At 40.2% G+C, this 16,109-nt stretch overlaps 1 protein-coding gene across 6 annotated transcripts in view; it reads left to right on the top strand.

Annotated features, from left to right (window-relative positions):
• The first annotated feature begins 3,427 nt into the window (after positions 1-3,427).
• LOC116522175 (vomeronasal type-2 receptor 26-like) overlaps positions 3,428-16,109 on the top strand; it is a 75,392-nt gene continuing 62,710 nt past the window's right edge. Inside the window, exons 1-3 of one of the 6 annotated variants that reach the window (XR_004256945.1) lie at positions 3,431-4,677; positions 5,594-5,861; positions 10,836-11,274. The gene's annotated coding sequence lies outside the window, so the exon portion shown is untranslated. The other 5 variants (XR_004256944.1, XR_004256947.1, XR_004256946.1 and 2 more) reach the window with 5 other exon arrangements.

Below are 16,109 nucleotides of genomic sequence, written 5' to 3' on the forward strand. Positions count from 1 at the left end.
ACGTTTTATTGTACAAACAAGGTCAAACATCAGAGGGTACCCTGTAACGCCTCTCTTTAACTATCCTTACAACTTTGAAAAGGAATATAACAGCAAAATATGTTAATTGATGTTAAATTATATTACTAAATTATGGGGCGTCATTTTATGAAGAGTCCTGGGGCTTGCAAAGAAAATAAACTTACAAAGATGGAAAGAAAGTCAGGAATGGATTCAAGATCCGTTTGTTACTGATTTTTGAAATGTCCTTATATTCTAAAAATGAAAAGATGAAATGGTATGTTTTTATATGTGATAGATTTAACAGTAAGATTAAGTATTACATTCACTTATATGAACATTTATTTATTTTTCAGTTTCTATAGCCACCCATCTCCGTCAATGACTCTGGGAAGCTTACAATTAAAAATACATATATTAAAATTTAAATGCTAGAAATATTTTATAATAAAGACTATATATATATTTATCAGCACAAATACAACACACATATATATATATATATACTAGCACTATGTGGATCTTATAACTTTTTGTTATTGTTTTGTTATTTTATATTAATTACTATAGGTATGTAGACTTTTTATATTGTATAATCATTAGTGTATTTTGTGGCTTGATATTTTTTAAATTAATACTCTACAAACTATAGTTAAAAAAAAAACCACAATAGGCCAATTTATTGTGTAAAATTTTTATAGCACTGCAGCTAAAGCCTCTCAAGTTAATTCAAAGTAGCTTCTTCTGTTCAGACTCTAATACTTGTTTACCGGGTATTAAATCCCATGGAAGTTGATTGGAATTCCTTATTAAAAAACCTCTCAACGGAGCTGGTCTGTTGGCTCAGCATCTGATAACTGAAGCTGAAGTCAAAGTACAAACAGATAATCCCTAACTTTGGCAACTGTCTCTGGAAAGGAACTTCCACAGAATTGTCCTCTACAATACATGGAACCAGTGGTGGGTTTCAAATTTTTTTCGAACCTACTCGGTAGGTGTGGCCTCCTTTGTGGGAGTGGCTTGCTGGCCATGTGACCTGGTGGGAGTGGCTTGCCGGCCATGTGTTTTCTTTCTCTCTCTCCCTCTCTTTCCTTCCTTTTGTCTCTCTGTCCCTTTTTCCTTTTTTTCTTTCGTCTCCCTCTCTTTTTCTTTCTTTCTTTCTTTCTTTCTTTTTTTCTTTATTTATTTCTTCCTCTCTTTCTCTCTCTGTGTGAGTCTGTGTGTGTGTGTGTGTGTGTCAGTGGTGGGTTTCAAAAAAATGTTGGAACCTCTTCTGTAGGTGTGGCCTGCTTTCCGGGTCCACTGGTGGAACCTCTTCTAACCAGTTCGGTAGATTTGACCAACCGGTTCTACTGAACTGGTGCGAACTGGTAGGAACCCACCTCTGCATGGAACTCACGTATCCCCTTTAACTGGCTCTTCTTATTGTACTTCTAGGACCACTGTGGCATGCAAAAATTAAATATCCAAATTAGTGTTTCTCAAGTCAACTTTGGCAACTTTTAGGATAACAGAATAATAGAGTTGGAAAGAACATTGGAGGTCTTCTGGTCTAACACCTCAGGCAGGAAACCCTGTATCATTTCAGACAAATTCAGTCCAAGCTGTTTAAAAGCCTCCAGTGTTGGGGCATCCACAACTTCTGAAAGCAAGTCGTTCCACTGATTAATTGTTCTAACTGTCTGGAAATTTCTCCTTAGTTTTAGGTTGCTTCTCTCCTTGACTAATTTCCATTGCTTCGGCCTTCTGCTTTGGAATGTAGGAAGGAAATGGGAGGAATTACCACCACTAAAAGAAAAAAAAAGGATAAAATCCTAAATTCATAAACAAAGGCACCACTAGACTAGAAGCTTTTTAGGAAAATCAGGAAATGCAGATACAAGACGAGATCAGGCTAGATGACAAGGGGGAAGCAAAAGTGCTAAAGACAGGCCAGGATGACAAGGAAGGAAGAAAAAAGATGCTGAAGACAGGTGAAAAAGATAGTATCAGTTTTGGGAAACATACTTGGGGCAAATAAAGTTAAAATTACAAACACAAACTAGCAAACACCTCCTTGCCAATCAGAGAGCAAAGCAGGAATGAAACCATTAACACAGGAATCACGCAAAAGCCAGAATCATTAGCAGAAAGCTACAAAAAATATATCAGACTTTAAAGGTAAAATCCCAGTTTAGTAGCTAGCCCAGGAATGGTGTCCTTGCTGCTTGTACCTCCTTCCTGAAAAATAAAATACCTGGCTTGCATGCAGCTGTTTCACTCAAATTATTTTTCACGCTTCCCGGCGGGAACTTCGAACCTAGCAAAGGAAGATTTGAAACTTTCCAACAGGAGAATAGGTTGACCACTCTCCTCTTTTCATTTAACTCAACATACCCAATTCCTGCAACCCTTCTTCACATGTTTTAGCCTTCAGTTGCCTAATTGTGTTTGTTGCTCTTCTTTACACTTTTTATGTGGACATGCTGGCTGGGGAATTCTGGGAGTTGAAGTCCACATCTTAACACTGCCAAGATTGAGAAACACTGGTCTAGATTAACCCGTATGCCAGTTGCTATTAAAAGCATGACAACTGGCTCAGAGCCAATTTACAATAGAGGATCACAAACCAGATTTCAACCATGGCAAGTTGTATCTGGCTTGCTGGTTTGAAATGCCATATTTTTCAGAGTATAAGATGTACCTTCTTCCTCCCTCCCCAAAGACCATGTCGGTGCGTCTTATACACTGAATATAACCATTTTTGGCCTCTCAAAGCGCTGCCCCCACATCCCATTTTTGTGAAAAATGGGCAAAAAATGGGCCATTTTTTGCAAATACTGGGGTGTTTTAGCCTTCCCCCCAATCTCAGAAGCACTCTGCAAGCTTCAGCAGGGCTGGGGGAAGGGAAAACACCATTTTGGTGAAAAACGGGGACTTTTTGCCTTCCCCCGGCCCTGCTGACGCCTGCAGAGTGGGGGCCAGGGAGGACAAAAACTCTTTTTTTCTTACTTACCCCTTCAAAATCTTGGTGTGTCTTATACGCTGGTGCGTTTTATAGTCTGAAAAATACAGTAGCTCAGCCAGGATATTTTGCCTGGGAATCATGGGAGTTGATATGCAAGTACCTGATCAAAATCTCCCCAATTTTCTCTGGTGAAATATAAAGATTCCAGGTTGAGGTCAATCCTGATGACTTGGTGTCCAAATTAGGAATTTTTTTGGGGGAGGGGGGGGCAATGATACAGGCTCTCATGGCTTTTTTCTCAAACATGATGATGCTGGAAAATCTCCCTTCCAAGCTAAGGTGTCTGACACTGCAGTGCTGAAATCTGAGTGAGATTTATCTGATCTATCCCAGGTCTAGAGTTTAAAGCACACAGGATCTCAATAACAAAAAGTTCTCTGGGAGAAAGAAAAGGGAAAAATATGAATTATTCACACCTAACACACCATTCAGGAGTTCAGGACAACCACACTCCCAATATTGCTGATCTACAACTCCCAGCAACCCCCAGACTTGGACCTGCTTCCAGGGGATGCTGGAAGTTGTAGATCAACAATACTAAGAATTCCAGAGGTTGATCAACCCACAGCACCAATTTACTAACATCTGATAGTCTCAGCTTTAGCTGGGGATCACACATCGCCTTCACGTTGACTCCTGAAGTCTTCCCTTCCTCTGTTATTAGAAAAAGAAACTTTATTTTATTGAAATCAACACTTGTTTGGAGAGGGCAATTCAGTCTGCAGGGTTCCTATTGACTTGCTATATAGGGCAACCGTAAATTGTTTTATAGGGAAATAAACTTCCAATAGAAGAAAATTAAATAAGTGAACTAAATTTTTATTTTCCTCCCCACTTGAATATATAAGAAGAAGGATTTTTCTCCACACATTGAAAGTTTCCAAAAGTGTTTCAACAATCTCCCCATCAGATAGGATGGATGAATATCCATTACAAACTATTTAAATTTAACTAATTATTTTTAAAAAATATTTATCCTGCCTTTTTTAATTTCCCAAATAGCTCAAGGAAGCGAACATATCCAACCCAGCTTCCTCCTTCTACTTTCCCCACGAGACAACTGATCAGAAAAAGCCACTTGCCTAAAATGATCTAGGGTCTCCTGCTTGAGCAGGGGTTGGACTAGAAGACCTCCGAGGTCCCTGGCTTTCAAAGTTAAGGCAGGATTTGAACTCACAATCTCCCGCTGATTGATAGAAAAGGGGAAGACTTGATGAAAAGTGGAAATTAAAGGCTTATATTGAGGCCATGGCTGCAGCAGATTACCTTTTTATAAAGGGGAAAATAGATATTTTAAAATCTTTTCTCCCCGCCCCCAGATATTCCGCATACTAGGCTTTGGTTCCATCTACTATATTGTTTTCTCCCTTTCCCTTACGTCTTCTCTGATTGGATGAGATCAGGCGCAGATGCCCGCCCCTCTAACTTCCTTCTCTTTTGATTGGTTAGGAAACTAGGCGCGAGTTTTGATGGCTCCCTTCGAGCGATCGCGACTGCTGACGTCATGCTCCTGCTACCCAATGAGGGCCCATTGGACTGGCTCTTGTTGATTGGCGGAGAGAGAGAGTGAACCCGGGGAAAAAAAACAACCCGCGACCTACTGCTCCTGGCGTGTGTCTCGCGTGCTTTCTTTTTTGGGGGAGCCTTCGAGTGGCTCGGAAGAAATTCAGGTGAATTTGAATGCTTTTTTAAAAAATTCATTTAGCTAGCATGAGACATACTGGGGGTGGGTTTAACTCTTCAGTAATAATCGCACAGAAAACGAGACTTCGTCTAGTGCTTGATTGAATTTCATGGAATGTATGGCTACCGAATCTGGTTTGCAAAACTCCCTGCAAATTCTAGAGAGCGGGAAGAAGGTCCTGCATGTTTAACAGCTGCAGTGATTCTCTCAACAACTCTGGCAAAATTCACTTAACAAGTGTCTGGCTTAGCAACAGGAATTTTGGGCTTAGTTGTAGTTCTAAGTCGAGGACCAGCTGCATAAGTTTTTGTTTAATATAGGAAATGAGTTACAGGAGAATGTCTGAAACAGTATCTCTTGTTTTTGGCAAACCACTTTATTAAACCCTTCCTTCCCTCCCTCCCTTTCATCTGTCCATTTCCTTCCTTCCTATCCTCCTTTCTCTCCTTCCCTCCCTCCCTTTCATCTATCCCCTCTCTCCCTCTTCTCTCCCTTCCTCCCTTTCCTTCCTTCCTTTCCTCCCTCCCTTCTTTCTCTCCTTCCCTCCCTCCCTTTCATCTATCCTCCCTTCTCTCCCTCCCTTCCTTTCCTTCCTCTCCCTCCTTCCTTCTCATTCCTTCCCTCCCTTTTATCTGTCCACTTCTTCCTCATTCCCTCCTTCCCTTCCCTATCCACTTCCTTCCTTTCCTTCCCATACCCTCCCTCCCTTTCATCTCTCCCCTTCCTTCCTTCCTTCCCTAATTCACTCCCTCCCTTTCTTGTCCACTTCCTTCCTCCCTCCCTTTCCTTCCTTCCTTCTCTCATTCCCTCCCTTCCTTTTATCTCTCTACTTTCCCCCTCCCTCCCTTCCTTCCTCCCTTTCATCTGTCCCCTTCCTTCCTTCTTTCCTTCATTTCTTCCAGGTGTAACTGATCATGGCATCAACAGAGCGGGACAAAGAGAAGAAAACAGACTCAAATGCCCAGTTTCAGGCCACCATAGGTGAGGAAGGGAGGGGAACCTGCCAAACCTGCAAACATGAAATGCGTCTGTATCCATCTGACCCTCAGCAGCACATGGCCAGCAATGCCCCTGAGAGCACCATAGAGTCTTCTGGGTCCCAGACGGGTGAAGAACATAGAATTTCAGAGGATTGTGGTCTTGCAAACACCATATTCAAGAAGACAAGAGGTAACAGAGCTTCTGCCATGTTTGCTCACCCATAACCATTTTCTCCATTTCCGCATCTATTGCATTGAGGCTTTATTTTGTGTATCTATTTTATTTATGCATCTCATTCGTCATTTGTCTCATCTTCAAGAAGTTCCTGAGACTATTTTGATCCTAAGAATTTCTTGGGGGGTGGGGGATAAGAATTATTTAAAGTCACAGTTTTGAAGAAAGTGAATGACACATGTGGTGCTAAGCTGTCTAGCCACAGTTTCTGGAGTATTTATGATTGTCTGGCTGTTTGCAAAAACACTGTGCTTAGGCCAAGCTAACTATACGGCTAGAACAATATATCAGTGGGACAGAAGTTTTGTATTCTGAGCTTTTGGACTCATGCTGGAGCCCATCCAGAGAGAACTTCTCTAGCCTAAAGAGTTACCTCCAGCAGGAATCTGAAAGCTCAGAAGAAAGTACCTCTGATCCTGGTGACCGACCCAGATTGGATCCTGCATAAATGGTGTTATTTATTTATTTAAAAATAAATTACCTTAGCCTGTACAGATACATTTCGACTTACAACAGTTCATTTAACGACCATTCAAAATTACAACGGCATTGAAAAAAGTGACTTGTGACCGTTTTTTGCGCTTACAACTGTTGTCGCATTCTCATGTCCGCACGATCAAAATTCAGATGCTTGGCAACTGGTTCATACTTACGACTGTTGCAGTATCCTGGGGTCATGTGACCGTCTTCCGCTGCCTTCTGACAAGCAAAGTCAATGAGGAATCCAGATTCACTTAACAACCATGTGACTAACTTAAATGCAATGATTCGCTTATCAACTGTGGCGAGAAAAGTCTTTTAAGAGAGGAAAAATTCACTTAATGTTTCACTTAGCAGAATAAATTTTGGACTGAATAATGGCCATAACCTGAGAACTACCTGTATCAGTTTTATTTTTTAAATTTTTTTTTTTACATTTAAAATAAAGGCTAGAATAATACTTTCTGGGCTAAATAAATAAATATCACAATCTATGGCTAGAGAAAGCTCAAGTATGGACAGTTGCTTCCTAGCCCTATTCTACTTACCAAGAAAAGAAAGGATTGATGTTTGATGCTGCCCAGGATGCTACTTTTATGCCGTGTTCCACACTGTGCATTCTCCAGGCGTTTCCATACATGAGACAAACATGACATTTCGAAAAGGAGAAGTTCATTTTGGAATGTTACAAACAAAGAAGTACATAGGAAAAATACAAAAAGAGAAGTTCTTATAATGTCTTAAGCTATCGGCCGTTTCACCTCTGTTCTATCTTATACCCACGCCTGGCTTCCTGTGCCCCTTCTTCACAGTGTCTTGCCACACTGTTCCAGCAAGCTAATATAATTTTATAAGGTCCATTCTATTAAGACCACCTAACCTGGCCAGCCACTGGTGGGTTCACCTGTTCACCCCTCCTGCCTCAATAAAAGGGATACAAACACAGACACACACACACACACACACACACACACACACACACAAAGTACAAAAACAAAAAGGGATTATTTAAAAAGAGAAAACGTCATATCAAGCAATGAATCTAAAAATGTAGGCTGAGAACAACAGGATTCATCGACATTTGCACAATAGATGCCTCTTGTTAACATGCAATATTGATATTTTCTTGATGAAAATATAAAATAGGAAATTATATACTCAAATACTTCTTATCTGGATTATCTGTAAAGTTCAAAGAGCTGTGGCAGCCCTGAAGATTTTCAAAATTGTTTTATGGCTGACAGTATGTTTATGATATGATAAGTGACCAAAGAAAAGAAAAGGCAGATTAAAATTCATCTTTGATATCAATTTTGTCCTTCAGAACATGGTTAATCATCCTCTGAAGAGTAATAGTATAAAGACAGAAAAATCTTAATCAGATATTTCTGTGATATGATAAGTGACCAAAAGAATAGAATAGGCCGATTAAATTTAAAATTAATCTTTGGGTTTAATTCTGTTTTTCAGATACAAAATATCCTTGAATGTATGCTGTAGATTCAAAATAAAGCAAATTAGAAAAACAAGTGAACAAATACCACAAATAGTTGCATTAAATACCATAAAATATGACATGCTTTCACTGAAGCCCAAGGATACCTCTAAATTGCAAAAAAAAAACCTTTCATAAGACTGAGATATTTGTATAAACTTTATTTTCAGAGGTAAACATCTTGCTTATCACATGGAATTGTCAGTGACTCTCAGTAAACAGCTTGTAGATATTATTTCCTCTTCACTAGTTGTTCTCTTTTATTTAGTTCAGGCCGTAATACAATAATGTAACATTTAGGTAAAAAAATGCAAGCCAATAACCCTGCACTGGAGCCAAAGATGGAGAAGATTTCCACAGCTACCATATGTTTGCCCTTAGTGCTCAGATAGGCTGGAAAAAATGACAACCACACACTGCAGAAGATCAGCATGCTGAAGGTGATGAACTTGGCTTCATTAAAGGTGTCAGGCAAGTTCCTGGCTAGATAGGCCACCAAGAAACTGACAAGGGCAAGAATATTCATGAAGCCCAAGACACAATAAAACATATAAGACGACCCTTCATTACATTCCAGTATAATTTCTTTATGCAGGGAATACAGGTCAAAATTTGGAAAAGGGGCAGAGGTTGACAGCCAAATGACACAAAGAGAAGCTTGAAGGAAGGAGCAAGAAAAGACAATAGAAGCAGACAATCTGTTCCCTACCCATTTCTTTATTCCAGATCCTGGCTTGGTGGCCATGAAAGCAAGAACTACAATGATAGTTTTGGCCAGCACACAAGAAATTGCTACTGAAAATATGAAGCTAAAAGCAACTTGTCTAAGGAGACATGTCAATACGGTAGGCCGTCCAATGAAAAGGAAAGCAGAAAGGAAGGAGAAGAGAAGAGAGGTGAGGAGGACGTAGGAGAGGTTCTGGTTGTTGGCTTTGACAATCGGTGTGTCATTGTGCTTAATGAATGTAGCAAGCACAAGTACTGTCATGAAAGCAAAGCAGAATGCAAACATCAAAGACGTAATTCCTAAAGGTTCTTGGTAAGACAGAAAGACGATTTCTTTGACAATGCATGCATTTTGATGGACATTTGCATATTGGTCTCCTGGACATGAGACACAGTCATCTGCATCTGAAAAAGAAGACACTACATTCTTTATACTGCTACAACTGAAGCAAATTTATAGACCTGAATGTTTGTTACAATGGATATGAAAAATAGATGTTCTTCTGCAACCCCAACTCTGATCCCTAGTAAGCGCAATTAAAACTTAAACTGCATCATGTTGTGAGCAGAGATGGTATTCTATTTTCTACACTAGCATTTCAGTAGCGGGAATGTGCACATCTGGGCATCTAAAGAAGGTTCTTGATAAGGTCAGGGTGGGTAGGCGGAGCCTTGCGCCATCGCCATATCTGGTTCGCCCGAACCGGTGCGAACCAGCAACATACTATCTCTGATTGTGAGGTGTAAAAATCTTAACTTTCGAATGAAATGGGATGCAAGGAATCTTGAATAACAGAGAGAGAAATCGACCAATCAACACTTTAGTTTCATTCAATCAAATTCTATTGACCCATGTCTTACCCACTTGTGCTGAAATCTTTCCTTCTGCACATGGAAGGCAGTCGTAGCAACAGAACAGTTTCCCTTCTTTCATGGTTTTTCTATAACCTGAACGGCAGTGATCATTGCACACAGAAAGGGGCTGAACCTGAAAGGAGACCAGAGAAAAGGAAAATGATTTGCCAGTATTGGGTCTATACACAAGATTCATTCATTCTTGTGTATCCTGTTCAGAGTCCAAGATATTTCTCGAGCATTATTGTTCAATTAAAGAACAATAATTGTTGTGAAAACAATAGCAATAGCAGTTAGACTTATATACCGCTTCATAGGGCTTTCAGCCCTTTCTAAGCGGTTTACAGAGTCAGCATATCGCCCCCACAGTCTGGCTCCTCATTTCACCCACCTCAGAAGGATGGAAGGCTGAGTCAACCTTGAGCCGGTGAGATTAGAACCTCTGAACTGCAGATAACAGTCATCTGAAGTGGCCTGCAGTACTGCACCCTAACCAGTAGTTTGTAGTTGTTTGCAGTTTGTAGTTTTATTGGTTTTGTATGCCGCCCACTCCCGAAGGACTCCGGGCGGCTTACAATAAAACAGGGAGAGAGAATAAATAAGACAATACAAGACAATGCAACAATTTAAAAATACAGCAACATTCACAATTGAAGTGGGCCCGGATACTTCAACAGCCCCCAGCCTGCCAGAACAGCCAGGACTTAGTAGCTTTACGGAAGGCCACTGCGCCACCTCGGCTTCTTAAGCCAAGGAAATCATAACAACCTCTGGAATGTCAACAGATGGAAACCAGTGCACAAGCAACATACTGCATATATGCCACAGTATTTAATTATTCCACAAATCTGTAGGGAAGATGGGAATTTTTTTAAAAAAAACATATAGCAATAAAAATGTAAAACTTGGGTTACATTTTTTGTCAAAGTTTACTCTGGCAAACTATGGAACAGTGTCCTTCAAAGTAGTCAGTACAGACCTCCAAAGGTTTTTGAGACTTTCCATTGTTGTAATACTAGTTAAAGTACTATTCATTACATTTATACAAAAACTTCTGGAGTTTGATGAGCAATCTAACACTTCATGAAGGGAAGCCATATAGCTGAAGAATTTGGGGACTTCTGCTTTAGAACATAGAAGTGGTGAAATTCATTTTTTTCAATACTGATTCTGTAGGCATGGCTTAGTGGGTGTGGCAGGGGAAGGATATTGCAAACTCCCCATTTCCTCTCCACTCCTTGGGCCAGCCAGTGGTAGTGCTTGCCGGTTCCCAGAACTACTCAAAATTTATACTACCAGTTCTCCAGAACCTGCCAAAATTTCACCCCTGGAACATGGTCTTGGAAGTTTTGCTTTTAATTTTGTCTTTTTAGGGATGGTCACACAAAAGCTGGAACCAACCTACCTGATTAAAACTGGCAGGCCAAACAATGTCCTTCTCCTGGATGGTGAATTTCATTTCTTCTGAAGTATGTACATCTAAACTTCCAACTTTGCCTCTAAGAAGGGACTGGTTTGCGAAGGTGATCCAGTTGATTAGATCAAATCCTGACACCAATTGGCCACTTTCATCAAAGAAAACAGGCTCCCCAGCATTATTGTTAAATGAGACGGTCCTCAGAAAATGATGCAACTCAATGACAAAAGTGAGAAAGGTTTTATATAAATCATTAGACAAGGAACTCAGGGGACATTTGGAAAAAAGAGACCCCCCCCCCCCAAAAAAAACCCTCCTGATTAATTATCTGAGTTTTCATTTAAGAGTAATTAATCCACTGTCCTGGATATGATGCAGAGCATCCAGGAGTACATTAGTAAGATGTCATCCAAAGATGAGCTGCTGAGAGAATGCTGAAGGAATGCCTGAAGCAACAGCAGACATGATAGGAAAATCAATCAGAGCAAGTGCCATGGCAATGGAAGACGCTCCAAGATATTTGCTCTTAACAGATATCTGAGGTGTCAAACATTGGGAAATTCTATTAGTAGCTAGAAACGGCTGATTGTAGCAGCACAAGAACCATAGAAGCAGGGATGTACCACCCTAATCCGTGGCACGACAAAACCGTGCTAGTCAAAAGAGCACCGACAAATAAGTGCCGACAAGTACGCATCGTCATTAGCGCGCCCACATTACCGCATCGATATCAGCGCAACGACGAAAGCGCGAAAAAGTGAATGCTTTGAATTTTGAAAGGTTTTTTTTTATTTTGAAGCTTTTGAATGCTAGGAAAAGTTAACGTTTGTTTTGAATGCTATGAGTCTTGAAAGGATTTTGTATTTTGAAGCTTTTGAATGCTAGGAAAAGTTAACGTTTGTTTTAACCACAGTAAAAATTAACGTTTGTTTTAACCACAGTAAAATGTAAAATGCAGCTTTTGAATGTTTTTTTTAATGTTTGTTTTAAATGTAAAATGCAGCTTTTGAATGTTTTGAAACAGTGAAATGTAAATAAAAGTTTATTTTGTTGCATCAAATCAATCAGTTTTGTTGACTAGTTTTATTATTATTTATTATTTATTTATTATTTATTATTAAGTTTATTATGTCACTAAATAAGTTAGGTTTAGGGGTTTTGTTTAGGGTTTAGGGCTAGTTTTATTATTATTTATTTATTTATTTATTTATTTATTATTAAGTTTATTATGTCACTAAATAAGTTAGGTTTAGGGGTTAGGTTTAGGGTTAGGTTTAGGGGTTAGGATTAGGTTTAGGGTTAGGTTTAGCGGTTTGGGGTTAGGTTTAGGGTTAGGTTTAGGGGTTAGGGTTAGGGTTAGGGGTTAGGGTTAGGGAATAAAGATATCAATTACAGACAGTAAAATGTAGTACTAAAAGTTTATTTTGTTGCATCAAATCGAATAAAGATATCGATTACAGAATCAATAAATCAGTTTATTATGTCAGTAAATAAGATAAAACGTCAGCAAGTCAGCAGTAGATGCATATTATGTCATTAAATAAGATAAAAAGTCAGAACTAGAAGCTTATTATGTCACTAAGATAAAAAGTCAACAGTAGAAGCATATTATGTCAGTAAATAAGATAAAAAGTCAGCAAGTCAGCAGTAGAAGCATATTATGTCATTAAATAAGATAAAAAGTCAGAACTAGAAGATTATTATGACACTAAGATAAAAAGTCAACAGTAGACGCATATTATGTCACTAAATAAGATAAAATACATTAAGTTTTAAATTATTCAAAATTATTATGTCAACAAATCAATTAATTTACAAGTCAATATTATGAGATATTGCATGTAGATAATCTGTACGTTTCACGCCCTGCATATGTTGGCAGAATTGCAGCAAGACGTTTTGAAAGTTGTATATATTTAGATTTGCTGGCTGGTTGACTGTTGGTGATTCCGCTTTGAATTTGTGGTTTGTTCTGTCATGTCTTGCTCATGCCGGAAATGATGAAGCAATGTGTAAATGGTTGGATGGTGGCATGCTACAGATGATTGGAAAGCGTGATGCCAACCCTCGATAGAATTAATTGTTCGTGGCAAGCCATTAGCAACACATTCTCGCATGTTCCACATCGTGATAGGAAACAACGGATTAGCTCTTCGATTGCGTCTCCAACGGCCAATGTAATTATCTTCCCAGTAATCGTAAATATTTTGTAGATTGTCAGGTTTAGTGTCATTCAGTTCATCGAAGGCAGAGCCAACATCTTCCGGAGGAACAAAACTCAGTGCAATCAGCATCTTTGAGTACATTTTAAATTTATCATCGTCACGATATAAATTGGATAACCCTTCGTTTTGTATACGACGCCATAAGGACTGACCAAGGTGAAACAGATAGCCCAGTATGGTAGCATTTGGAATTACAGTTGTCAGTGCATTCATAGTTGCTATTTCAAAATCTATTAGAATGCTGTCAGGCGTGACAGAAGGTTGCAGTTCAATTACTTTGCGGAAAACCCTCTCATAGTCAGCCCGTGATTTTGTTCTCATGAGAACATATATTAGTGGAATTGAGCGATTGTCAATTAAAGAATGAATGGTAAATACCTGGAGAAATATTTCAGGCGCTACCTTGAATGTTCCATCCATGAACCAGTGTGGATATTCCTCCAACAATTTCAAATTTGCTGCAGTCCCGAACATAAACATTCTGTTTGTGTCTTGATCACCCGAATCCCAGAGAAGAAAATTTTCTGAACGTGTTGTCACCTTCATAGAGTCTGGAATAATAATTTCTTGAACACATTGTGGTCTAGGATTGGTGACATCAGGCCTCTTCCGGTTTCGCGTATAGTACACTGGCTTGCTGAAAAGGATGGCAAAAGATGGGCTGCTTCTAGTGAGACTCCAGCTGTGCTACAGAGAATAATTTGGCGTGGTTTTTCAACACTGTTTTCCGCTCTTTCGCGTATAGTTGCTTTTATTTTCTCACTTTCGTTTTTGGCAGTATCTGGAGCGTGCATGTGTTCAGTAGATGTTTCTAATGTGCCATCTGTCTTCATCTTAAGTCTGCCTGCACACTCTTTTTTAATGCACCTCCATGAAGAAGACTTATCTAAATTTAATTTGTCCTGTCGGTATCTATAGCCTTCATAGAGTAAATGAGGTTTGCCTTTTTGTGACTTTATCATCTCCATGCCACTTTAAATTTAAATTAAAGTAATATTGAGAATTACTTTTAGTGGCACAGTGCAGTTAATTATACAGGTTTTGCACAGCTTGAGATTGTGTCAGCGTTTTAACGTTTTAAGCAGTTGACACTTGACAGCTTTGAGAGCATTTAGAACTGCAACCTGACAGCTTTCACAGCATTTAGAACTGCAACCTGTACCTGGGAAGGTAGCTGCTATTTAACGTTTTCAGCATTTGACAGTTGACAGCTTTGACAGTTGACAGCCGTTTGAATTGCAGCATGTGCGCGTGATGGTTTGACAGCTGAAAGGTTTGACAGTTGCAAAGTGCACACGATGGTTTGCCATTTGACAGCTTTGACAGTTGCAACGTGCACGTGATGGTTTGACAGCGCGCGATGGTTTGACAGTTAAAAGGTTTGACAGTTGCAACGCGTGCGCGATTCTTTGCCATTAGACAGCTTTGACAGTTGCAACGTGCACGCGATGGTTTGACATTTGACAGCTTTGACAGTTGCAACGTGCACCTGATGGTTTGACAGAGCGTGATGGTTTGCCATTTGAATCCTTTGACAGTTGCAATGCGCGTGCGATTCTTTGACAGTTGATAGCTTTGACAGCTGCAACATGGTAGCGCAATTGCGTCTGCGCGGTGATGACACTGCGCTAGCGTCGCATGTTGTTGATAGCTTGGAAAGGCGTGGATTTGCCCTCCGCCCTTATGTCAGCGTGGTAAGGTCGCATTTGCTTTAGCGATTTGGATGGCGCGGATTAGCCCTTCACGCTTATGTCTCCGCAGATAAGGGCTTCGCTGTTTTGTGGTGGAACCCCCTAATCCCCCCTATCCAAGATACAGACTATGCAGACAAATCTTTGAGATGGTCCAACCCACAATACTAGGAGTGTAAGATATAGTCAGGAACAGCATGCACTGAATGGCAGAACCAAGTAGCTGGAATAGTGAACAAGAACATCTGCATAGAATATTTGTTAGTTCAGATGGAAGATCCCACAGAAGCTCATGGAGGATGAGAAAGCTAAGATTTTTTGAGACATTCTGATTCAGACAGATGGGCTGGTAGTAGCCAATGAAATAGATATCATGGTAGTAGAGAAGAAACAGAAGATAGATGTGGTAATAGATGTAGCAATGGCAAGTTACATCAGAAAGAAGGACTATGAGAAGCTGGACATGAAAAAAGAACTGGAGAATATGTGGAAACAAAAGGCCAAAATCATAGTTTGAGTTGTAAGTTGGGAAAGTGGCTCCAAAAAATCCCAGAAATCACAACAGAGTTCTCTACCCCAAAGGGTGAAGTGCCAGAAACAGCTGAGATGTTGCACAACCCCACAAACTCTTAGACTTCTGGTAGGGAGATGAGAGTATTGGATTGGATTGGATTTATTAAATTTGTAGGCCGCCCAATCCTGAAGGACTCCGGGCAGCTTACAGAAATTGAATATTTTTAAAAAGTTAAAAACAAACAAAGGAGAACAGATTAAAAGAAACACATCAAGCACCCAGTCTAATTGGGGCTGGACCTCGGTCAGGAGGTCAACAGCCCCAGGCCTGCCGGAATAGCCAGGTTTTAATAGCCTTTCAGAAGGCCATGAGAGTGGGTAGGGTCCAGATCTCTGGGGGTAGTTCATTCCATAGGGTCGGAGCGGCTACAGAGAAGGCCCTCCCCCAGGGTGCTGCCAGCCGACATTGTCTGGCTGATGGCACCTGGAGAAGGCCCACCCTGTGCAATCTTATTGGTCGTTGGGAGGTGTGTGGCAGAAGACAGTCTCGCAGATATCTGGGTCCTAGGCCATGTAGGGCTTTAAAGGTAATAACCAGCATCTTGAATCGTGCTCAGAGACTGATAGGGAGCCAGTGCAGCTCGCGGAGGATAGGTGTAGTGTGGGTGTACCTTGGTACACCCAGTATCGCTCACGCGGCTGCATTCTGGACTAATTGTAGTCTCCGAACACTTTTCAGGGGCAGCCCCATGTAGAGCGCATTACAGTAATCAAGTCTTGAGATGACAAGGGCATGAGTGA

Source organism: Thamnophis elegans, chromosome Z (assembly GCF_009769535.1).
Source record: "Thamnophis elegans isolate rThaEle1 chromosome Z, rThaEle1.pri, whole genome shotgun sequence".
Taxonomy (NCBI): Eukaryota; Metazoa; Chordata; class Lepidosauria; order Squamata; family Colubridae; genus Thamnophis; species Thamnophis elegans.